Source organism: Hylobates moloch, unplaced genomic scaffold (assembly GCF_009828535.3).
Source record: "Hylobates moloch isolate HMO894 unplaced genomic scaffold, HMol_V3 SCAFFOLD_1, whole genome shotgun sequence".
NCBI classification, from domain to species: Eukaryota; Metazoa; Chordata; class Mammalia; order Primates; family Hylobatidae; genus Hylobates; species Hylobates moloch.
Genome location: NW_026652276.1, coordinates 1,122,834 through 1,147,021, shown reverse-complemented (window position 1 = coordinate 1,147,021; position 24,188 = coordinate 1,122,834). Strand labels below are relative to the sequence as shown.

General features: G+C 51.1%; 1 protein-coding gene across 20 annotated transcripts in view; it reads right to left on the bottom strand.

Moving 5' to 3' along the window:
- The window catches only part of KIF1A (kinesin family member 1A), a 124,016-nt gene extending 108,727 nt beyond the window's left edge, over positions 1–15,289 (bottom strand). For 7 of the 20 annotated variants that reach the window (XM_032761761.2, XM_032761767.2, XM_058436608.1 and 4 more), the window contains exon 1: positions 15,069–15,286. The gene's annotated coding sequence lies outside the window, so the exon portion shown is untranslated. Of the gene's footprint in view, positions 1–15,068 lie in introns of all 20 variants that reach the window. The other 13 variants (XM_032761702.2, XM_032761657.2, XM_032761667.2 and 10 more) reach the window with 4 other exon arrangements.
- Positions 15,290–24,188: the final 8,899 nt, after the last annotated feature.

Sequence of the window (24,188 nt, the reverse complement as noted above, 5' to 3'; positions counted from 1 at the left end):
GGAAGAGAGGGATTAGATCCTCAGTGATTTCAGATATTAAAATTGTCGAATACAGATTATAAAAATAAGTTGGCTTAAATGTTCTAAGAAATAAGCAGAAGTGAAAAACAACGGGATAAAATATGGGAAAGAACCATGCAGAACTTTTAGAAGTAAAATATAATTATTTAAAACTGAAAACTTAGCAGACATGCTAATCAGCAAATTAAATGGAGCTCAACACAGAATTAATGAACTGGAAAATATGTCAGAAAAAAATTACCCAAAATTATCCCAGAAAGAAAAAAAGGATGAAAATATAAAACCAAAGTTAAGAGTCATGTAATATGGAGGAATTGATTAATTTATCATGACAGGGATTTTAACACACTTCTCACTAATTGGTAGATCAAGCAGATATATAACTAATAAGGGCATAGCATAACACAATAATCATGAATGAATGGACATATGTGCCTCTTGCAGAAAATTAGAGCAACATTCTTTTCCAACACATATGGAACATTTACAATATTTTACCATGTACTAGACCATAAAGCGACTCCCAGTAGCTTTCAAAGACCTGTATCAAATGAATCATGTAATTTGAACACAATTAGACTAAAAATTAATTTAAAAATAATTAAAAACCCACATGTTTAGAAATTTTAAAAATAGACTTCTAAATAACAAACCGAAGGAAAAATCATGATGAAAACATAAAAATACTTACTAAATGGAAATGAAAACACTACTAGCAAAACATGGAGTTTTCATGTCCAGCCGTGATGGAGTCCCAGGGACCAGGCTTAACCTCTCACTGTAAACAATAACTAGCAAAGAAGACAAAATATACGAAAATTACTGTGTTCAGACATTAGACAATAGGCAGTGCAGGACTGTGATCCCTGAGAGAAGGGGCACATACTAGGTGAGCCCTATGACCACTCCAAATCTGCCTGGAGGCAGGCACAGCGAGGTAGGACCCAAGCACCTTGGCAGCTTTGACAAGTTGAGAAGATGGTGGTCAGAGTTTGGGTGGGCGGAGGCAGCTGGAGGTTGTGAGTCAGAGTTCTGGAAGAAAGTTGCTGCTCAGTAGAAGCCCAGAAATTTGCACAGGGGTACCCTTAAGTCTTTTGAGAGTCCTAGTCCATGCCCGGATAATCCAGACCCAAAAAGACTGGGCCGTTGTAAGCTGAACAATTCTCAAAACTCACACAAAGTAAGGCAACATCTGTGATCCTATCAGCCAGAACAGGGAGTCCTCTTGAGCCTCGACTCCAGATATTCCGTGGAGACTTTGGAGAAGGCAGGCCCTAGGTGGGGGACTAAACTATTCCTGCAGGTGGTCCACTCTAGACCAGCTCTAGAAAAGCTTAAGAACAGGCCTTGACTGATCAAACTGGTCTTCAAGTAAGTTAAGTGCCTGCAAAGACAAAGCCCAACGTGCTCTAAAGCAAGAAATATAAGAAATCAAACACTCTAAAGTCTAAAAATCATGTCTAGCATCCAATCAAAAATTACTAGACCTGCCAAGAACCAGGAAAATGTGATGCATAACTATGAGAAAAAGTAAGCAATAGAAACACGAATTTTCCTACAATTATTAAAGAAATTGATCCGATAGTTTAAAAATCTACCCACAAAAAAAGGCAGCAGATTCAGACACTTCTTATAGGTGAGTTCTACCATACATTTGTTTAAAAGATAATACCAGTCCTATACAAACTCTTTATGAGAATGCAGGAAAGAGAGGGAAACACCCAAAGAATATAAAGTCGTCCCTCAGTATCCGTAGGAGATTGGTTCCAGGACCCCCCACAGATACCAAAATCCACAGATGCTCAAGTCCCTCATATGAGCTAGTGTAGTATTTGCATTTGACCTATACATCCTCATACATATATAGACACATACATATACATATATGTGTCTATATATGTGTGTGTATATATATATGTGTGTGTGTGTATATATATATAGAGAGAGAGAGAGTTTCACTCTTGTTGCTTAGGCTGGAGTGCAATGGTGCGATCTCGGCTCACCACAACCTCCGCCTCCCAGGTTCAAGCAATTCTCCTGCCTCAGCCTCCCTAGTATGCGCCACTAGGCATGCACCACCATGCCCAACTAATTTTGTATTTTTAGTAGATATAGGGTTTCTCCATGTTGGTCAGGCTGGTCTTGAACTCCCGACCTCAGGTGATCTGCCCACGCTGGCCTCCCAAAGTGCTGGGATTACAGGCGTGAGCCACCACACCCAGCCCCTTCCATATATTTTAAATCATCTCAAGATTAGTTATAATACCTAATACAATGTGAATGCTATGTATTAATAAATTGTTGCTATACTGTATTGTCCAGGTAATAGTGACAAAGGAAAAAATATTTGTACATGTTCAGTATAGAGGAACCATTCTTTTTTTCCAAAAATCTTGATCTGGTTGAATTCACAGATGCAGAACCCATGGATATGGAGCACCAACTGTACTCCTAGCTCATTCATTGATGCTAATAGAATTTCAGCATCAAAGTAAACAAGAAAAAATTGAGAAAGATTATAGACCAGTTTCACTGATGAATATAGGTACGAAAGTCTGAAAAATTAGCAAGAAAATACAGTAACAAATCAAAAGGGCAATGTAGGTAAGCATATTCCAGGAATACCAGTATAGCTTGACATTAGGATAGCTATTATTATAATTTTCACATTAAAGAAGAAAAAATATGAGGCCCTCAATAGATACTAAAAAAATTCCATAATTTTCAAGACTCATTTGTGATAAAATTCTAAGCAACATTAGAATAAAAGAAAACTTTTTTAACCTCATAATAGCTATCTACTAAAAATCTACCCAAACATCACACTTCATGGTAAAATGATAGAAACATTTCCTTTAAATTCAGAAACAAGTCCAGGATGCTTGCTATCTCCACTTCTATTTATCATTGGAGGACAGCTTCTAGCCAAACCAGTAAGACAGGAAAATAAAAAACGACATAATATGAATTTGAAAGAAAGAAACCAAACTGTCATTATTTGCAGACCATTTGCTCATCTCCCTATAAATCAAGAGAATCCACAGAAAAATTATTTGAGTTAGGAAGGTTCAATAAGGTTGTAGAAATCAAGAACATTCTTAGATACCTGATAAATAATTAAAACATATTTTAAGGTATCCTTTAAAATAATAACCCAACCTGGCACAGTGGCTCACACCTGTAGTCTCAGCTACCATGGAGGCTGAGGTAGAAGGATCGCTTGAGCCCAGGAATTCAAGACCAGCCTGAGCAACATAGCAAGACCCATTTCTAAAACAAAACAAATTTTTTTTTTTTGTTAGCCAGGAGTAGTGGCAACATCTGTAGTACCAGCTCCTTGGGAGGCTGAGGCAGGAGGATCACTTGAGCTCAGGAGTTCGAAGCTGCGGTGAGCTATGATCACACCACTGCACTCCAGGCTGGGCAACAGAGCAAGATCTTCTCTCTAAAAAATAAATAAATAAATAAAATAATAACCCAAACTACAGAGTACCTAGGAATAAATGTCACTAACCTTTTTTTTTTTTTTTTTTTTGAGATGGAGTCTCACACTGTCGCCTGGGGTTGTAGTGCAATGGTGCGATCTCGACTCACTGCAACCTCCACCTCCTGCGTTCAAGTGATCCTCCTGCCTCAGCCTCCCGAGTAGTTGGGAATACAGGCGCCCACCACCACGCCCGGCTAATTTTTTGCATTTTTAGTAGAGATGGGGTTTCACTATGTTGGCCAGGCTGGTCTCGAACTCCTGACCTCGTGATCTGCCCGCCTCGGCCTCCCAAAATGCTGGGATTACAGGCATGAGCCACCACGCCCAGCCGTCACTAACTTATTATAAAGAAAATTGTAGAACTTTACTAAAAATGTTGCAGAAAATCTAAATAAATGGAGAACTATAACTTATTTGTGGAAAATAAATCTCAATATCTTGATAACATTTAAGTTTACCCAAATCGATTCGAAAACTCAATGTCATTTCATATGAAAACTCAAGTTCTTTTGTGAATCATGACAAGTTGCTTCTAAAAATGTATATGGTAGAGTAAGATATTAAGAATATCCACAACAAGTCTGAAGAAGAAAAAAACAAAAGACCAGAGGGCAGAGGGCAACACGCCCTGTCATCTTGAGCCTTGGTAGAAAGCCCTGGCATGAAGTCGGGCTGTACTGGGACAGGAAGAGGCCACCACGAGTGCAACAGAAGGGACCCCAGGAACAGACTTGCAGAAGCACAGCCCTTTTGACATCTGGGAAAGGTGGCTTTACAGAGCAAGGGGGAGAGGACGGATGACCGAACCAGCAATGGAAGGAATACTGGTTGGCAATATGGAAAATATACCATTAGATCCCTTTATATGTCAAACAAATTCCATGTGGATTAAAGACCTCTATGTTAACAAAAAATGTTTTGGAAGAAAATAAAGAAGAGTTATATCTTCATACTACCCCTAGGGAAGGAATTTTTTTATTTTTTTATTTTTTTTGGAGACAGAGTCTCACTCTGTCGCCCAGGCTGGAGTGCGGTGGTGCAGTTTGGCTAGCTGCAACCTCTGCCACCAGGATTCAAGAGAAATACCTAATGTAAATGACGAGTTGATGGGTGCAGCAAATCAACATGGTAAATGTATACCTATGTAACAAACCTACACGTTGTGAACATGTACCCTAGAACTTAAAGTATAATAAAAAAAAAAAAGTTTCTTGTGCCTCAGCCACCCAAGTAACTGGGATTACAGGCATGTGCCATCACACCTATTTTTATTGTTATTTTTTGTATTTTCAGCAAAGATAGGGTTTCACCACATTGGCCAGGTTAGTCTCAAGCTCCTGGCCTCAAGTGATCCACCCACCTCGGCCTCCCAAAGCGCTGGGATTACAGGTGTGAGCCACGGCGCCCAGCCGGAAAGAGTTCTTAACCCACGGAAAACACCAAAAGGAAAGTTTGGGTATCAAAAGATATCACTAAAACAGTGACGAGAACCCCACCCACCTGGAGAAGGTATCTGCAACACATACAATTCAACGAAGGATTTGTACGCAGAATACAGAGGACAGATAAAAATAAAAATTTACAAAAACCACAAAAGAAAATGGGCAAAAAGATATGAACTGGCAATTTACATGAAAAGATACTCAACCACGATAGTAATTCAGAAACCATATTTTCAAACTGTATCCACCAGATGGCAACATTTAAAAGTGGGGCACACCAAGCACTGTCAGAAGGAGGCCACAGGAGCTTTTACAGCTCACCTTGGGAGTGAACAGGTGCCACCACTTTGAAAATAACATGGTAACATCTGGAGGGGCTGCAGACCATGTGCCCCAGCAACTCTGCAAGTAGAGATGCTATACATATTCACAGGGAGAAATATACCCAAATGCAGAATGACTTATCATTACAAAAAGAATGGAGACAGCCCAAATGCCCAGCATCCAAGATGCAGATGAATGCAGTGTCGGCTGCGGCCCCCTCGAAGTTTCAAACACACAAGCAGCACTCCACAGACTCAGGGCGGACGATGACACTCCAGGAGCGATCAGCACCGAATTCACGGTGCTGGGCGTGGAGGGGGTCTAAGGGCCTGGACGCAACCAAGGCCACTGGATGTGCCTGCCATGGTGACGTGGAAGGACCTCCCTCCCGCCAGGCCCCATCTGTCTGTCTTCCTCCCCAGGGTGATGTGGGTCGGCCGAGATGCCGGGTGGCGGTGAGCCCTCTGCCAGTGATACCCTTGTGGAGCAGGTTGGAAATGCCTTATTTTGAAAGCTGATGTGGGCATGTGGCCGTTGGTTGTAATATTCTGTATTCTTTGTTGTATATTTTTGCTACCACATGACACAATTTTTAAAGATGTAACTATTGGCCAGTTGCAGTGGCTCATGCCTGTAACCCCAGCACTTTGGGAGGCCGAGGTGGGCAGATCACTTGAGGTCAGGAGTTAGTGACCACCCTGGCTTGTAACATGGTGAAACCCTGTCTCTACTAAAAATACAAAAATTAGCTTGGCCTGGTGGCAGGCACCTATAATCCCAGCTACTTGGGAGGCTGAGGCAGGAGAATCACTTGAACCCGGGAAGCAGAGGTTGCAGTGAGTAGAGATTGCACCACTGCACTCCAGCCTGGGCTACAGCATGAGGCTCCATCTCAAAACAAAGAAAAGAAAAAAGAAAAGAAAAGAAACTATCTTCAAGAAGTTGTTCTGTCAGCCGACCTGAGAGGGAGCCAGTTGGCCCCAAGGGTGGCCAGAGCCTGTGGGCATGGCTGATGGCAGAAGGCAAAGCTGAGGATGGGGGTCTGACACAGCTGAACCCCTGAGAAGGCGGGGGGTTGCGGGCCATAGTGCCAGACACAGCACACGCCAGAGCCCAGGAGAAAGGGTGAGCTCCCCTCAAAGACAGAGAGGGGCACCTCTGGGACAGGTGGGGCAGGAAATCATCAGAAACAAGAAGCATGAACTGGTCCTGTGGGGTGAGGTCACGCTGGCTGGAGTGGCCAGAGATGAGGGCACAGGCTCAAGGGTGACAGGGAGGAAGCCAGAGGGGCTGGGATGACTGCTCAGAGGCAAAGAAGGGCTGAGAAGCTGCTGGGGGCAGGGTGGGGTCTGCACTGGGGACATAGAGGCAACACCATGGGTGTCTGAGGCTCTGACTAGACCCAGGATGCACCCACGGGAAGTGGGCAGAGAAGATGGCCCGTGGGCAGGAGAGGGAAAGAGGGCTGGGGGATGGTGGCCATCCACGTGGGTATGTGGCTGTGGCCAGCTGGCTGTAATCCCATCTTGGCTGTGATGACTTCAGGAAAGGGAGACCATGAGCCCTGAGCCAGGGGCCCCGGGACAGAGGAGAGGGGAACAGAATCCATTCACTTGGTAAAAATGCACGCAGAAGACCCACTGGGCCGCACCAGGCCACGCCCCGCAAGTCACTGCAGGCACAGAGGGCAGGGTGGCCCCAGAGGAACTCCCCTGTTGCTTTGGGGCTCTGGGACCATTTCAGGTTCCTGCCTCACCCTGGGGTGGGGGCATCAGCAGAAAAAGCCAAGCCCCTATGGAAGGGGGCTGGGGGTGGCACTAAGGCAGATGACAAAGTGTGCCTCAGCTCAAGGAGTGTCCAGGAAAGACCAGACATGGGGTGACAGTGAGGGGCAGACACAGGCCTGGCACAGGCACTCCCTGCCCAGCTGCTGGAGAGGCCCACGCTGCAGAGCATCACACAGGCATCCGCCTGGAGCCCAGACAGCCTTCACCTCCGGGTCTGCCTTCACCTCCGGGTCTGCCTTCACCTCCGGGTCTGCCTTCACCTAGGGATCTGCCTTCACCTAGGGATCTGCCTTCACCTAGGGATCTGCCTTCACCCTTCACCTCGGGATCCGCCTTCACCTCAGGGATCCACCTTCACCTCGGGATCCGCCTTCACCTCAGGATCCACCTTCACCTCAGGGATCTGCCTTCACCTCATGGATCCACCTTCACCTGGGGATCCACCTTCACCTCAGGGATCTGCCTTCACCTCATGGATCCTCCTTCACCTCAGGGATCTGCCTTCACCTCAGGATCTGCCTTCACCTCTGGGTCTGCCTTCACCTCAAGATCCACCTTCACCTCAGGGATCAGCCTTCATCTCGGGATCCACCTTCACCTCAGGCAGGGATCAGCCTTCACCTCGGGGATCCGCCTTCACCTCGGGAACCCGCCTTCACCTCAAGGATCCACTTGCTCCCAGTTAGAGCAGTGGCCCGCCATGTGCACACCTGGCAGGGCCAGCCCAGAACAAAGCATCGGCCTGGGCCGCTTCCTGAAACACTGATCCTTCTTGAAGAGTTTGCAGCAGGTTTTTCTTAGAATTACAACCGATGGTCATAGAGGAGTGTCCTGGCCACCCCTGGAGAGTAAGGAGCCCCAGGTCCAATGACTGCAGGCACACTGGTCACTCTGAGACCCCATGAGAGCCCACCACAGAGCCCCTAACTGCAAAGGGCATGGGAGAGGCGTTTCCTGGGACCTCAGCCCTGAGTGCCGCTTGCAGAGGGCAGGGAAGGGGCAGGGGCTCAGGCTCGGGAACTCAGGCACCCGGTGGAAGGCAGGGGTGAGAAGTGAGGCTAACATGGAAGCCCGCACCCCCAGCCCCGCCATCCACCCTCCGAGGGTGGTCACTGCCAGTGCCCCCAGGTGAGCAGCTGCATGGCTTTCTCCAGAGCAGGAGTGAAGCCTTCAGTGAGCTGAAGAATGCAGTACCCCTCATTCGGATATGCAGGGGCAGCTTGGTAGCCAGCCCCACCCCTTCACCTAAGCCAGGGCCTGCCATGGACACCCCACCCCCCATGGACACCCCACCCCAGCTCTGGTCAGAACCACTCCGGGGTGAGCAGCAGCAGCCCTGCCACTCCCGTCAACGGCCTCCCTAATGCGTGATGTGCCAACTAATGCCTTCCTCGGGCGTGAGGACAGAGCGTGAAAGGGAAGGACCAGAGCTGCCAGCAGAAAACAGGCCCTGCGGGAAGGACAGGCAAAGCATGGAACAGACGTGAAACAACCGAACACAACCTCTGTCCACACACCCAGGAGATTGAAGAAGATGCTCATTTTCAAAACAAGGGCAAAATGCTATGAGACACAACAATTAGAAACGTGAAGATTTTCGAGATGAAAAATGTAAGAGCTGAAGTACAAGATTCCAAAAAACCTCTAGAAAAGGCAGTCAAAGGACTTTAGAATATAAACAAGGAGACAGAATATACAAGAGAAAAGCAACCAAATAGACCAACCCATGAATTCAGGGTAAAAGAAAAAATGAAAAGGAGGAAATTATGAACAAATAGAAGAAGAGACCCTGACTTCAGTGTGAAGGGCCCACCGAGTGCCAATAAATGCGAACCCTGCCGGGTGCAGTGGCTCACGCTTGTAATCCCAGCACTTTGGGAGGCCGAGGCAGGCGGATCACGAGGTCAGGAGATCGAGACCAGGGTGAAACCACGTCTCTACTAAAAAAATACAAAAAATTAGCCGGGCGTGGTGGCGGGCGCCTGTAGTCCCAGCTACTCGGAGAGGCTGAGGCAGGAGAATGGCGTGAACCCGGGAGGTGGAGCTTGCAGTGAGCCGAAATCGCGCCACTGCACTCCAGCCTGGGCAACAGAACGAGACTCCGTCTCAAATAAATAAATAAATAAATAAATAAATAAATGCAAACCCCATCCCTACACCCATCAACATGAAGTTAGAACACCAAGGAAAAGACAGGATCCTAAAAGCTTCCAGGGAGAAAAGACGAGTTGCCAACAAAGCCTGCTCATAAGTTCCCTGCTGCAGAAAGCCATGGTGACCCTATCCTCAGAGTTCCCAGGAAAACTACTTAGGAACAGAAGCACCCCAGACACTACCACCCAGAGCAAGGACACAGCAAAAACACGCTCACACACCAAAGACTCATGCACCCTTTCAAGGAAGTCACACAAGGATGTGCTCCAGCAAAACAAGACAGGAAACCAAGAAACAAGCAGCTCTAGGGTCCAAGAAACAGAAACTCCAGTCCAGGGGACATGGCAAGCAGCTGCCAGAGGCCACTTCTGGAGGTGCCATAAAAGGGAAAAAACCCATTCAAGAAAATAAAAAGGCTGGGCACAGTGGCTCATACCTACAATCCCAGCACTTTGTGGGGCCGAGGCAGGAGGATTGCTTAAGCCCAGGAATTCAAGACTTGCCTGGGCAACATGGCAAAACCCCGTCTACAAAAACTTAGCCAGGTGTGGTGATACATGCCCATAGTCCCAGCTACTCAGGAGGCTGAGATAGGAGGATCACTTGAACCCAGGAGGTTGAGGCTGTGGTGAGCTGTGACTGCACCACTGCACTCCAACCCGGGTGACAGAGTGAGACCCTGTCTCTACAATAAAATAAAATAAAGATAACCAAGAGCTGGAGAAAATAAAACACCAACCAAGAACATCTTGCCTAAGTACAGAGCTGACGCAAAGGGTGTAGGGCCGTAAGTGTCCTCCTCTGGTCTGCACCTAGCCCACTGCAGCCACTGCTTGTCCTAGAGCTGCAGCCCACCCAGGCCCCAAGGACCTGCAGCCATGGTGGGGCCCTGACCCCAGAAGCAGGAGGAGAGTGGGGACCAGATGACACCAAGCAACTGAGTACAGCCCCGCCCCAGCCCCACAGCAGCTCCTCAGGAGCCACACCGACCCATGACCTTGAGCATTGACAGCCTGGCCCTGTCCTGCACCATACTGGCTTGAGCTGATGAGAGATGGAGAAGGAAACTGAGGCCCACCTGAGGGCTCCTGGCAGGGCTGAGGTGGGGGCAGGAACCCCTTGAGGGCATTCCTGGCACTACCAGCCTCAGGGAAGGGGCCCTGCAGGAGCAGTCCCGGGCCATGCCTGTCCCTAGAGCTGCATTTCAGGAGCCCCACGGGAGGCCCAGAGGGAAGGCGGTGCCTGTCATTCCTGAGCCAGGCTCAGGAATCCGTAGGTTCTGAACAAGAGACACTGAGACCCGAGGACACCCCAACCCCTGAGAGGGTGGCCAAAGCTCACCCTGGACTCTACCAGGAAATGCAGTACCTGGGCTAAAACAACCGGCTCAGCCATGGAAGAGAACTGAGTCCTCACTCTGTGCGAGGCACCGTGCTGGCCCCCATGGGGGTGGGAGAAGGGGGGGCAATGGGGGTGGAGGAGAAAGTGGAGGGACGAGCAGAAAGCACTAAAGGAGCTACCATCCTCGGAGTCCCAGGTCCTCTCTTTACAAGCCATATGGGCTTCTCAGGAGCCTCAGTCTCCATACCTGGAAAATGGGGATACCACCACCTGCCTCAGTGGGGTCCCAGCCAAGTGGTGCTGTTCTCATTGTTCAGGTGTGGAGTGGCGTGGGATAAAGGGAAGCACATGAGGTGCACAGTGCAGGCTATGCCCAATCAGTGTTCCCTGTCTTCTTCTCCACCCCTGGAAACCTATGGTTGTGGAGGGGGTGCCAATCTGCGGGGTAGGGGTGACAGCAGGCATCATGGCAGAGGCAGCATTTGAGGGGGGCCTAAAACCTAATGTGGACGTTGAGTAGAAAGTATTGAGAGAAGAAACCCAGGCAAGAACAAAGACAGGAACAAGGGATGCAGAGTGTGTGTGTGTGTGTGTGTGTGTGTGTGTGTTTGTATCTGCATGCATGCATGTATGCATGCGTGCATGAGCATGTGTGTATGTCTGTGTGTTTGTGTGTGAATGTAAGTGTGGGTATGTGAGTGTGCATGAGCATGTATTTGTGTGTATGAGTGTTTGTGTGTGTGCATGTATGTGTGGGTGTGTGTGTGCGTGTGGGTGTGTGTGTGCATGTGTATGTCAGTGTGTGTGCAATGTGTGTGTATGTGTATATGCATGTGGATCTGTGTGTGTTCGAGTGGATGCATGTGACTATGAGTGTGTGTGGCCAGGTGACTGCTCTGGCCCCCTCCAGGGCACTGTGGGGAGGGGTGAGGAATAAGCACGAGGATGCCTGGACAGCCAGGCACTGGCCTGCCCACCCTAGACCCCAGGGGGTCCTGAAATCTGACAGGGATGGCAAGCAGGAGGGACCCCCAAAGGCCATCTGAATCCCCAGGCTCTGTGGCAGCCAGGGCTGGGCCTGCCCAGACCGCAAGGCCTGGGATTAGGAGATTAAATCCAAGGTGAGGAGGCTTTAGAGAGGCAGCAGCCCCTCCTACTCAGATTCCAGCAACCCCAGCCTCTGAGTCCAACATCCAAGTCCCACATCCACACATCCGGATCAATCTCTACAATGCACTAGGCCTGCAGGAGGCCAAAGCCAGCAGGATGGGCTGGGAAGGAGCAGGAGAGGTCAGGAGGCTCAGCCTCCACCTGCTGCTGACCTTGACTGTGCCCTCTGCCCCACAGCACCCCCAACTGCAGCACATGGGCCAAGCCCAGCCGGCTGTCCCCTGGGTTCTTGAGGCCCTGTGGGTGGAGGCACTGGGGTGGTGAGAGGCCAGCCAGGCTGCGAGTGGGGATCCCAGTGGGTCTCAGGAGCTAAAGAGCAAGCTGGCTTCGTCAGGTGGGGCCACTGTGTCCCTGCCTCTGCCCAGGTGCCATGCCAAAGGACTGGGATGCAAAGCTCTGGGATCCCAAACCCTCCTATAGCAGGGATGGGCCTATGGCTGGAGGCCACCACCTAAGGGGCAGAAGCCGGCAAGGATGCAGGCCCAACGCTGCCTGGCTGTGTCCCTGGGTACCCTGGCCACCCATGGACAGGTTCGGGGCAGGGTGTGGCCCAGCCCCCCATGGTTCTCAGAGACACTCCTGGGCATGGAGTGGGTGATGGGCAGTGGGAGGTGACACCTTGAGTCCCTTTGGCCACCCATATTGCGGGTGGTGAGCCACATCCTTTGGGCCTAAGAACACTGAATGTGGCAATGACCTAGAGAGGTCCCCAGACTCTGCAGGCAGACAACCACGTGCTCATCCTACCAATCACAGCCACCCAGAGACCCAGGCCCACCAGTCTCCACCTGTGGTAGCAGCTCAGGCCCCTCCCAGCTCACTGATAGATGTGCACGGATGGTCTCAGGCCTGACGGGATTGGCCAGCTAGGCACGTGCGGGGCTCAGTAAATCCCAATGACATAATGCTGGTAGCCCCTCCATAGACCCCAATCCGGTAGGACCAGGGCTCTGTGGGAACGTCTCCCTTCCCGTCCCTGCCACACCCAGTTCACCCACTTTGGCTGGCCGGGCTGAGTGGCCTGAAGAGATGCCCTCAGTCTCCTCCAGGGCCTCCTCCTCCAGCCCACATCTCCCCCTCCACCCTTCACAAATCCCACAGGAGGACTGCCCTACCCTACTCCCAAAGGACATGGTGGGCCCAAGGTCAGCAGTCATGACATCAGTGACGACTGCAAGGCACAGGCTGGGCGGCCGGGCAGTGGCCCCAGTTTGAATCCTCATCCAGCCAAGCATCATCCCTGGACTTTGGGCAGAACTCCAGGCTCCACCTGTTTGTGGCTGGCCGGCCGGAGCCCCAGATGGGGCAGTCTGTGGGACATTCCAGGGGGGAAGGGGGAAAGGAGGCACCCAGGGGGGCAGCACCCAGCTGGGAGCAGGGCTGGCACACAGCAGACATCTTGCAGGCCCTCACCACAGGGACCTCCTTGGGCCCGGGCCAGGACCCCTGCCTTGACACCTGATTCCAGCCCTGTCCGCCCTGCGGACCTGCCCAGGGAGGACACCTGCAGGGCCTCAGATCCATCTGCAGCCAGAGTGAAGCTGTTCATCTGGGCCCTGCCTTGGACCCAGCGCCCTCCCGAGACTTCGCCCCCAGTAAAGGCTGCCCTCCTCTGACCCCACGCTGGGCCCCTCAGCATCCCTTCGGTCCAGAGGGTTCCTGGGTCTTGACTCTAACCACCCCATCAACCAAACAGGGAACCCCTCTAAGTAGACGGTGTGTGTTCAGTGCAAGGGCAGACCTGAGCCCTGGCCCTGGCCCATCCCACACCCTGCACCGCAAGCTCCACATCTGCCCCACTCCACAGCCTGGCTAAGGCTGGTGGCCAACCACACCTGCAAAATGGCCGCCGCAGGTGCAGCCCCAACCCCCACGTGGACCCCAGAGCTTCCCTTCAAACCCTCTGCTGCCTTCTCACATCACGAGGGTGCTGGCATGGCTTCCCTGGCAAAGGCCCCGCCAGCCTGAGTGCTACCGTGTGTCCGGCAGAGCCAAGCACGGTGTCGCGCTGTGCGTCCCCAGGGTGAGACCAGTGCCAGCCCTGCGCGGCAGGGGCCTCTCCGCACCGCCTCCTCTCCGTAGCCGCAAGATCCAGTCTGCTTGCCCTGGCAGGCCTTTAATTCCAGCAATGCAGGCACCCCTTGGAAAGGGCTGCCGCTTGGGGAAGGGGTCCTCCAGTCTCTGGGGGAAGGTCCCTATTCCCGGGGACGTGGGCGCGCATCGGGTCCGCGCCGGGCGACGTCGCGCTCGCGCCCAGCAGGCCCCATGACTTGGCATTCCCTCCTTCCCCTCCCCCTCCCGCCCTGCGGCCGGCAGGGCCCCCCCAACCCCACCTACCCGCGCCCAGCGCCCCGCTCCTGCGGACCCTCCCTCCCGGCGGGGATGCTGCCCCGGCCCTTCCCAGCGAGAGGGTTGTGCCACTGGTTTGGGGGTAGTCAGCGTGAGCGGCGGCTTAAAGCAGGAGTGCGAAGGTCTTCGCGGCCACTGTTCCTTCGTGTCATCCGAGCCCGGGCGCCGGGGGCGCGCCGCCAGCCTAGACCCTGCGGCCCCGCAGCCCCTCCCTCGCCGCCGGGCCACACCTGTTACAGGGGCGCTGGCTGCTGAGACGCAGGCAGTGCTCGCCGGCGGCCCCTCCCAGGTGCTGGGTCTTTCTAGAAGGGAGCTGGGGTCTCTGGCGTGGGAGGGGGTGATGGGCAGCCCGGCAGTGCAACGAAGCGGGTGGCCAGGCCCCAACGCCGCAGCCCCCGCCCCGCCCGCCTGTTTTGCTCCCGGCTCCAGCATCCGCCCTCCCCCACCCCGGGAATCAGAGCAGCTGCCCGCGCCCGGCTGCCCTGCGCGCTCTCCCCTCGGGCCCAGGCGCTGCAGCCGCGCACCCTCCCAGGTGCGGCGTCAGCGTCCTCAGCCCTGCTCTCTATCCCTCCCCTCCCCCGCCGTCTGGGCGCAGCCCCGCCGGTGGCTCCTCTCCAGGGAAGCGGAATAGCCGGGGAAGGGCGGGGGTATCCCGATCCCGCCGGCCGGGCGAGCCCTCCCGAGGGCGACCCCCGCCCGCCTAAGCCGAGGGTCCCGCTGCAGCCGAGATCGCGGCAAAGGGACCTTTTCCAGCGGCACCTGAAGGGCGGACACCCCTGAATTTCCCCCATTGTTCTCTGCGGAGATGGAGGAAGGTCTGGAAGTGAAGGGGCCTCGGCAGTGCCTGCGCTTTGGGCGGCAACAAGGGCGCCGGGCCGGAGCTCCCCGCCCTGGGCGCAGTGGGTGCAGGTGCTAGCTGCGGGCGCGGGCTGCCGGGCGCAGGTGCGAGGCGAGGGGCGTGGGCGCGGGAGGTCGGGCGGGCGGCGGCCTTACCTCTCCGGCGTCACTGGCGGCGGCCCCGCATGGGCACTGGCATGGGCGCGGGCTCCCGAGCCCGGAGCTGCTGCCGCTCGCCGGCTGCTCTGCGCTGTGACGGCGCCGCCGCGTGACGGGCTGCGCGCCCCCGGCCCGGCCCGCCCCGCGCCCCTCCCGAGGCGCTGGTTGGCTGCGTGCGGCGTCCGAGCTCCAGTCGCCAGCTGGTTTGTCGCGCGGGGAGAGGGACGGGCGACGCGGCCGCCGCGGGGATGAGGCTGGGGACGGAGGGGGCCGGGGCCGGGCTGTGACGTCACCGCTGACACCGCGGCGGGCCCCGTGGAGGGTGGGGGACGGACACCCGGCTCGGACGCGGCGTCCCCTCCCCCGGCGCGCCCCTGAGACCTCGCGGGGGAGGGACCCGGCGGCGCCCCGTCCCGAAGCCCCGCGTGCACCTGAACTTGCCCGCGGACCCCTCGCCGGGCCCTCCCCCACCCTGGCCCCTTTCGAGTGAAATCGTAAAACGTCCACCTGCCCCCGCTCTGAGCCAGCGACAGACGCATCGTAGGGGGCGGGCGGGGCTGGGGAGGGAGGGCTCCTTGGGCCAGGGATGCTGGCTCCGGGTGTAACAGGTGCGCGGTGAAATCGCATCTTGTGTCGTGGCCGGGGCGCCTGGGGATGAGCAGCAGTGACCGAGGCCCTCCCCGCGGGATGATGCAACCCGCCCGCGGACCCGCCGCTTCGCCTCCACCGCGGCTTGTGGGGACCCCCCGCCCTCCTCTCGCCCCACCTCTCCAGGCCCCCATTGTCCTCACCCCAGCCTGTCCAGTTTAACTTCCTTGGACCCCCAAGTCACACGCCGCTCGGGGGCCACCCCGACAAACCCCAGCCTGCGTCACCAGCCCCCAACCGCGTTCCTAGTTCCAGGGGCTGACTGGTATCTCCGTGCGCGCCACCGCCCTCCCTCCACCGTCCCAGGGCTGGGCAACTTCGACAAAGCCTCTGGGCAGCTTGCCCACGGGGACCTCCCCGCACTGCGGTGCGGGGGTGCACGAACTTCCGGCCACCCTGAACCCCGGGGCTGGGTCCCCTCCAGCCCATCCCCTGCCATCGAGCCCCTGCCATGGGCATCCTGGCGTTGCCTGGCTAAGCCTCCCCGGCGCCCAGCAGGGGCCTGCGCTGCCCTAGCGGCCTCGCCGTTAACCATTTCATCCACACTCTGGGGAGAGCCAGCTTCACCTCAGTCCCCACAGCTGTGTGCGAGCGCCGTGCAGGTGGCTGGGGGAGATTCACATCCACTTCTGCAAGAAACGGGCCCCCCACTCCCAGCCCCGCCGAAATCAGCTAGACAGCTCCTCCTCCTTCACTATTTCCTGGAACCACCGGCATGAAAGAGAAATCAATTGTTCTTCCTAACATTGGCAGAAACAATAAAACCATCTGGGCTTCTGGGGCTGGGGTCTTTATCACCTCCGTTTTCCTCATGCTTTTTAATCTGGCAAGTTCTCTATTTCTCCAGGCAATAGACATTTTTCTAGGAATTAATCTATTTCACGTTAATATTTAAATGACTAGCATATCTTTTTTTCTTTGTATTCTGGCTTTTTATGGTTTTGTTTGGTTTTTTGTTTGTTTGTTTGTTTGTTTGTTTGTTTTGACAGGGTCTTGCTCTGTCTCCCAGGTTAGAGTGCAGTGGTGCCATCTTGGCTCACTGCAGCCTCAACCTCCCCAGCTCAAGCAATCCTCCCACCTCAGCCTCCCTAGGAGCTGGAACTACAGGTGTGTGCCACCACGCCCAGCTAACTTTCACATTTTTTGTAGAGACAGGATTTTGCCCTGTTGCACAGGCTGGTCTTAAACTCCTGAGGTCAAGCCATCCACCCACCTCGGCATCCCAAAGTGCTGGGATTACTGGCGTGCACTTGTCCTGCATTTCGTTTTTTGCATTTTTCTCTTTTAATATTTTTAAATATTTTCAGAGCTCCAACTTTTAGTTCTGTTAGATGCCTTTCCGGTTATTTCATTTGCTTCTATCCTTCTGTATTATTTCCTTCCTTTGTGGTTCTTTGGATTCGATCTGTTCCTCTGTCTTGAACCAAATGCTTAGCTCCTTTTTAAGCCTTCTGATTTTCCAATAGATCTACTGTATTAAAAGCTACAAAATTCCTTCTACAGGACTGTCTTGGCTGAGTCTCACAAATTTGGACATAAAATGTTTTCATTATCATTCAGATCTAATATTTTCTGCTGTCCCTGATGATCTCCTTTTAAACCCAGGGTTATTTAATAATGTTATTTACTTTTCAATAGTGTTTCTTTAATTATAACCTTTTGTTACCAGGTTCTAATTTAATTGTATTATTGACAGAGAACAAGTCTGTATTCAGTCAAGATCCTGGCAGGAAGCAGATGGCACACTCAAATTGGGTAATTTGAGAAGCGTTTGATAAAGAGACTATTGACAAAGGTGTGGGCAGCAGGTCGGAGAGCCCCAAGGGCTTGGTGGCACTGCAGCCTTACTGCCTGCAGGGAGCTGGGCGGGCAGAAGCAGAGGCTCAGGTGGAGGGGTGCAGCCAGCCAGAGTTTCCTAGGAAGGGAGCCAGGGCAGCAAACCCTGGACCTCACTCTCCCTCCTCCCCTGATCTGGTAGTGCTTTGGCTGAACCCAAGGGGAAGCTGGAGGGCAGGGCACCCAAGGAGTATGGTGCATTTCGGGTGGTCTCCTGAAGAATGGGCAAAGGGAACTTAGAAGCACAAACAGAAACTGGCAGCCCAGTCTGCGTGGCCCTGTGCCTCTGGAATTCATTGAGGCTTCTTTAGGTCCTAACAGATAGTCTATTTCATACATGTTCTACATGTGTTCAAAATGGTTGTATTCTCTGCTTGATGGGCAGAGAGTTCTCTATATTATGTAATAGTTCAAAATTATTAATTCTTGACTCAGTAAGGTAAGATCCCAGAAAGAAAAGTTTTTTAAGGTTATTAATCATTTTGATCAGGATTTGGAGATTTCTGCTAATTTTTGTCAATGTGAACTATGCTTGTTATTTTTTAAAATCTCCAGTTAGAATTGTTAAAATATCTGCTTCTCCCAGCAGTTCTGGCACATGTTACTTGCTGTGTATTGTGGCCATATTTTTAGATATTAGAATGATTTTGATAGACATGCATTATCATTCTGTGACTCCTTGCACCCATATGTATGTGTGCCCTTCTTTGTCTGGTATTTGGAGTTTTTTAAATTTTTTGCCTTAAATTTGAATGTCATACATTACATGTCAATCCAGTTTTCTTTGGTTCATACTTGCCTGCTATGTATTTTGCCAACTTTCTTATTTTAAGCTTTTTGTATCTTTTTAAAGCATATCTCTTTTAGGCAACCCATTGTTTAAATTTTAAAATCTAATCTGTTTCTGTCTTTTAATTGGAATTTAACCCACTTACATTTACAGCAATTACTGTTATATCAAGACTAAGCTTTGCCGCCTGTTCCCTGACTGCTCCTCATCAAAGACAGAGTCTGAGATACCAGTGCTGGCCCCTCTGTCCCACTCAAGACCCCTCCGACGGGCAGCTTTATCAGGGACACCCATCAGCTTGGCCGAAAGTTTCTGGGAAGGGGACTGCAGTCTGAGACTCTTCCTACCCAAGCCCCTTCCTTCCCTGTCTCTTTCGCAGGACTCAGACCTACCTCAGGATCTGAAGCTCTTCTGCCTGCACCTGCTCCCTCCCCTCTATCCTGCATGGTCTTACTCCCAATCACCCCTTGCCCCTCCTCTAATGCCACAGAGACAGGGACTCACATGGATCCCCAGGGAGCATGTTTTTCTCTCCAGCTGGCCATATTCCTTGGGCGTCGAGTGACTCTGGCCTGTGAGCACCCAATGGTGTCGGGACAGCAGCTGCTCTACTGGCAGCCTGCAGTGGGGAGGCACAGAAGCCAGGCCCATGCAGGGAAGGCCTGGAGTGCAGGCTCCTTCCTGAAACTGATCACCACTCCTTACTGCTTCCCTCTCCAGAGCCCACAGAGGAGGAGCCACTTCCCTACCTTGTGCTGCATCATGCTGTGGCATCCGAGAGGAGGCTCTCTGGACAGCTCTCTGTTGTCTCCAGCACTGTCCCACCCAGGAGGACCTCGCAGCTCCCCAGAAGTCCCCATGATGGCTTCCTGTGGTCCAGGCCATCCCAAGAAGGGCAGGAGAGCAGGACTAAACTGTGTCTCTCCTGCCGGTCCCCCTTGCGCTGGCTGCAGCCTCCACCCACTTCACAGACCTCATCTATTTTTCCAGTAGGAAAAGGCCCAGTAACAGAACATGTGGGGCCCCATGCAAAATGAAATAAAGGCGCCTTGTTCAAAAGCCTGGCAAAGTGCAGTTAAAGGTGCTAAAAATACAAACCTCTTCCTCCATTCCCCAGGCTCTCTTGATTAGCCATGGTGTTTTCTTGCAATTTAATGCCATTCTAAGTAAAGAAAAATTAAAATTTTAAATTGCTAGCATGAATTTTACTCCTCAGCTTTCTATCGTAGAATGCCAGTTTTAAATGCAGATAGAAGAGCTTTCAACTCATACACTGAATCACTGAAATTGCATGGCTCATATTTCCTAGTTCATCTGTGTGTGTTTTCTGTTCTTACCAGAACAATGAAAACCATGCACACTACTCACTTGCCTGCTTCTATTTCACTTCTCGATGCTGGCACCAACACTCTCTGCCTCCCGCTTACTGATGAGGAAGGAGGGATAAAAGGAGAACTCTGGGTCTTCGTGTCTTTCCCTTTCATTCCATGCCACCATTTCAGTGAAAGTGCTCGGCTAATACAGGGAAGTAAAATGAGTAAGAAAAGATACAACAGGGGTCCCATGTCCTTTGTGTTCCTTAGAACACCATTGCCCCCTTTCTGTATTTGGAACAAGTTCTGGTTCAAATGGAAAGCGTGGCCTTTCTAGGCTGTCTCATGCCACGCCCACTGGGCTGCAGGCATGACCTGCTCTGCCTGGCACTGGAGTGAATCTTGCTGAACTCCATTCCGTGGCACTGTGAACACTAGATCGGGATGGGGCTGCAGGAGCAGGCAGAGATCTGTGCGTCTCCTCTGCACCTGCCCCAATATGCCATCGGCACCACAAAACACAAAAGATGAAATTATTAAGGATCTTGGGCCAGTGACAGCAGAGCATCAAGCCAAGAGCGCGGGGCCACCTGCTGTAACGCAGCTCACAGACCCAGTGGTGGAGGCTGTCAATTTCATCCCTTTCTTTCCCCCCCCTTCATCTTCCCTCCTCCTCTTCCTCCTTTCCCTTCTTTCAATCTCATTGTTTTTCTTTGAACACTCGATCATTCCTCAACTTCTAAACAGAAAAATTAAAGGCAGATCGGCATGTGACAAGCTCTGGGGCTTGCCTCTGCTATCCCTGCTCAGTTCCCACTTCCTGAGGTCAGAGTACAGGGATGCAGGACAGGACAAACACTCTGAACCCCACCCTCCAATAGACTAGATCAAGACTTTCTCACATTAGTGCCCCCACAACTGCACTGAGGACTCACCGCCACTGCCCTCTCTGCACACACTCAGAGGATACAAGCTGTCCAAGTGGCCAAGGGTAGGAGTGGCATTGTCCAGGAATGCTGGTCACCCCGGGGCCCTGCCTGCTGGCCTCTTGTTGAGGAGCAGGCTTTGCCCACCCCCAAATAAATCACTAACATGGAAGAAGTTTTCAAAAAGCAGCCACCTTGCAGGCCTGGGCCCAGGTAATTTCAGACTTTTAAGCTTAAAAAATCTAGACTGCTCTCATATTACTTAAAGTGACCCATAGCTAAGAAAAGGAGACTGATGAAGTTCTTGTTGTGAAGCCAGCATGACACTGATGCCAAAACCTGGCAGAGAGATCCCAAAATGGAAGACCACAAACCAATTTCGCAGCAAGACGAATGCAAAAATTGCTAACACAACCAGATAGAATTCAGCAGTACATTAGAATGATCCTGTAACATGGCTAAATTCTTCTCGAAAACACAAGTGTGGTACGGTATTAGGGATGGCATGAATATGATCATTCATTTTAGGAAGTTATAGGATTAAAAAATGGGGTGATTTTAATAGATGTTGAAAAGGCATTTGACCAAGAAGCCATCTATTTCCAGTTAAAAAGAAAACAACCACACCCTTTAGGGAAATGTGGCTTCTTCCTTCACCTGAGGAGGGAGCAGCCCTGCAGGGTCTTGGTGGATGAGTCCAGCCAAGGGGCAGCCCAGGGCAGCAGGCAGCTTCATGCCCATCAGTTGCATGACTCTGGGCAAGTTCATTAGCCCCCTGTGCCCGTGACCTCTTCTGCAGCTGGAATAAAAGCTGTACCAACCTCATACGGCAGTGATGAGGATTCGATGAATTAATGTGTAAAACGCTGAGACGAGGGCTGGACACACCATAAGCCCTATATAAACGATAGCTGACCTGGTGAAACAACAGAGAAAGCCTCATTACAATGAAGGATGTGCATTCTCACCTCCGTTGCATTTAGAAGTATCCGCCTATGCAATTGAAAAAGAGAAGGAAATATGTGACATAAATACATATTTGGTCTTTGCCCTCAGTTTCTGACACTGCATTCCTAAAATGCTTGTAATTTCCTAAGGGATGGGGTGCTAGGACCATCCTTTGTTCTAATATTTGCTTCCTAGACCAAATATTTGGTTCCAGGACCTCAGGTCATGACGGAGAGATCCTAAATCCTTCGGGCTTTCCTGGGGGATAGGAACGTCTTTTGTTCTAATTAAGTGACTCGTGGTAGGTTCCTGGATAGCTTCAGGATGGGGGCTGGTCACCAGAAAGATTAAGCCATAATTAAAATCTTGGAACTTTCAGCCCCACCCCCTCACCCTCTGGGGAGAGGAGAAAGGCTGGCAGCCGAGCAGCAAGTCAGGCTGTGTGATGAAGTGCCATGGTCCGAATGCTGGTGTCCTCCCTCAATTCATGTGTTGGAGTTTAATCCCCAATGTGATTGTATTAAGAGGTGGGACCCTTAGGAGGTGACTGAGTAACGAGGATGGAGCTGTCACACACAGAATTAGTGCCCTTGTTAAAGAGTTTGAGGAGCCCCTTCTGCCCTCCACCAGGGGAGGACCCATAGAAGGCACCATCCACGAGGAACAGGCCCTCATCAGATGCCATACCTGCTGGTGCCTTGATCTTGGACTTCCCAGCCTCCAGAATGATAAGCAACAAATTTCTGTTGTTTATCAATTATCCAGTCTGAGGTGTTCTGTTTTAGCAGCCGGAACAGACCAGCACAGGAAGTCTTCATAAAAATCCCTAAAGGACAGGGTTTGCAGAGCTTCTGGGCTGGTGAACACACCCACGTGCCAGGAAGGTGGTGCCCTCCACTCCACGGGAACAGAGGCTCCTGCATTCGGAGCCCTTCTAGACCCTGCCTGCATCCCTCTCCATGTGGCCGTTCATCTGTGTCCCTGACAGGTCCTCCGTAATAATCCAGTACATGCAAATGTTTCTCTGAATTCTGTGAGCTGTCAGCAAATTACTGAGCCTGAGGAGAGGATCCTGGAAGCTTCTGATTTGTAGCCAAGTTGAACGTAAGTGTGGGTAACCTGGGACTCACCACTTTCGACTGGCCCCTGAAGTGGGGGCGGTCTTCAGAGGCCAAGTCCTTAACCGGTGGGATCTGCGCTAATTCCACCTAATTAGTGTCATCACTAAATTGTAGAACACCCAGTTGGTGTCAGAAGAGTTGGATAATTGGATGGTGTGGAGAAAATAAGCCTCACATTTGGTATCAAGTGTTCAGTACAGGGAATAAACAGCTGTTTTTTCCTATTTAAATAGCAGGTTAAAATATTAGAATGGAAGAAACAAAGTTATTATTTGTAGATGATATAATCATCTATCTAGAAAACTTAAGGGATGAGTGACAAGCTATAGGGAACAATAAGTTAGGAAATGGCATTATTAAAAAGTAAAAAAAAAAAATAGATGTTGGCACAGATGTGGTGAGAAGGGAATGCTTCACCCACAGCTGATGGGAATGTAAATTAGTACCACCGCTGTGGAAAACAGTATGGAGATTTCTCAAAGAATGAAAAGTAGAACCACCATTCAGTCCAGCAATCCCAGCACGGGGTATCTACTCAAAAGAAAGTCATTATACAATTTTTTTAAACTATCAATATACATGTTTATTGCAGCACAAATCACAATTCCAAAGATAAGGACTCAACCTAAGTGCCCATCAACTAATGAATGGATAAAGAAAGTATTGTATATATACACCATGGAATAGTACTCAACCATAACGTGAACAAAATAATGCCTTTTGCAGAAATTTGGATGGAACTGGAGGCCATTATCCTAACGGAAGTAACTCAGGAATGGAAAACCAAATACTGTATGTCTCACTTATAAGTAGAAGCTAAGCTGTAGGTACACAAAAGCAAATCGAGTGGTATGATGGGCACTGGAGACTCCAAAGCGAGAAGGATGAGAGTGGGGAACAGGATGAAAAACTACATATTGGATACAATGTACACTTTTCAGGTGAGGAGTTCGTTGAAAGCCCAGACTTCACCACTGTACAAAACCACCTGTAGGCTAGGCACCGTGGCTCATATCCATAATCCCAGCACTTTGGGAAGCTGAGGCAGGTAGATTACCTGAGGTCAGGAGTTCAAGACCAGCCTGGACAACATGGTGAAACCCCGTCCCTACAAAAATACAAAACTTAGCCAGGCATAATGGTGGATGCCTGTAATCCCAGCTATTCGGGAAAGTAGCTGAATCTAGTCGGGAGAATCGCTTGAACCCAGGAGGCAGAGGTTGCAGTGAGCCAAGATCGCACCATTGCACTCCAGCCTGGGCGATAGAGTGAGACTCTGTCTCAAACAAAACAAAACAAAAACCATCTGTATCCCTAAAGTTATAGAAATATTTTTTAAGTTTTTTTTAAGTTAGGAGCTGATAAGAAAAATTGTCACCAAGAAGGCAACAGTTTCCACAAAACAATGACCGGTTAGAACCTATAATGGAGGAGTCCAATCATAATGGCAATCAAAAATTGCCAGAACGCATACGTAAATAAAGAATACATAAAATAAAAATAAGAATAAATACAATGCCAGGAAATAACAAGAA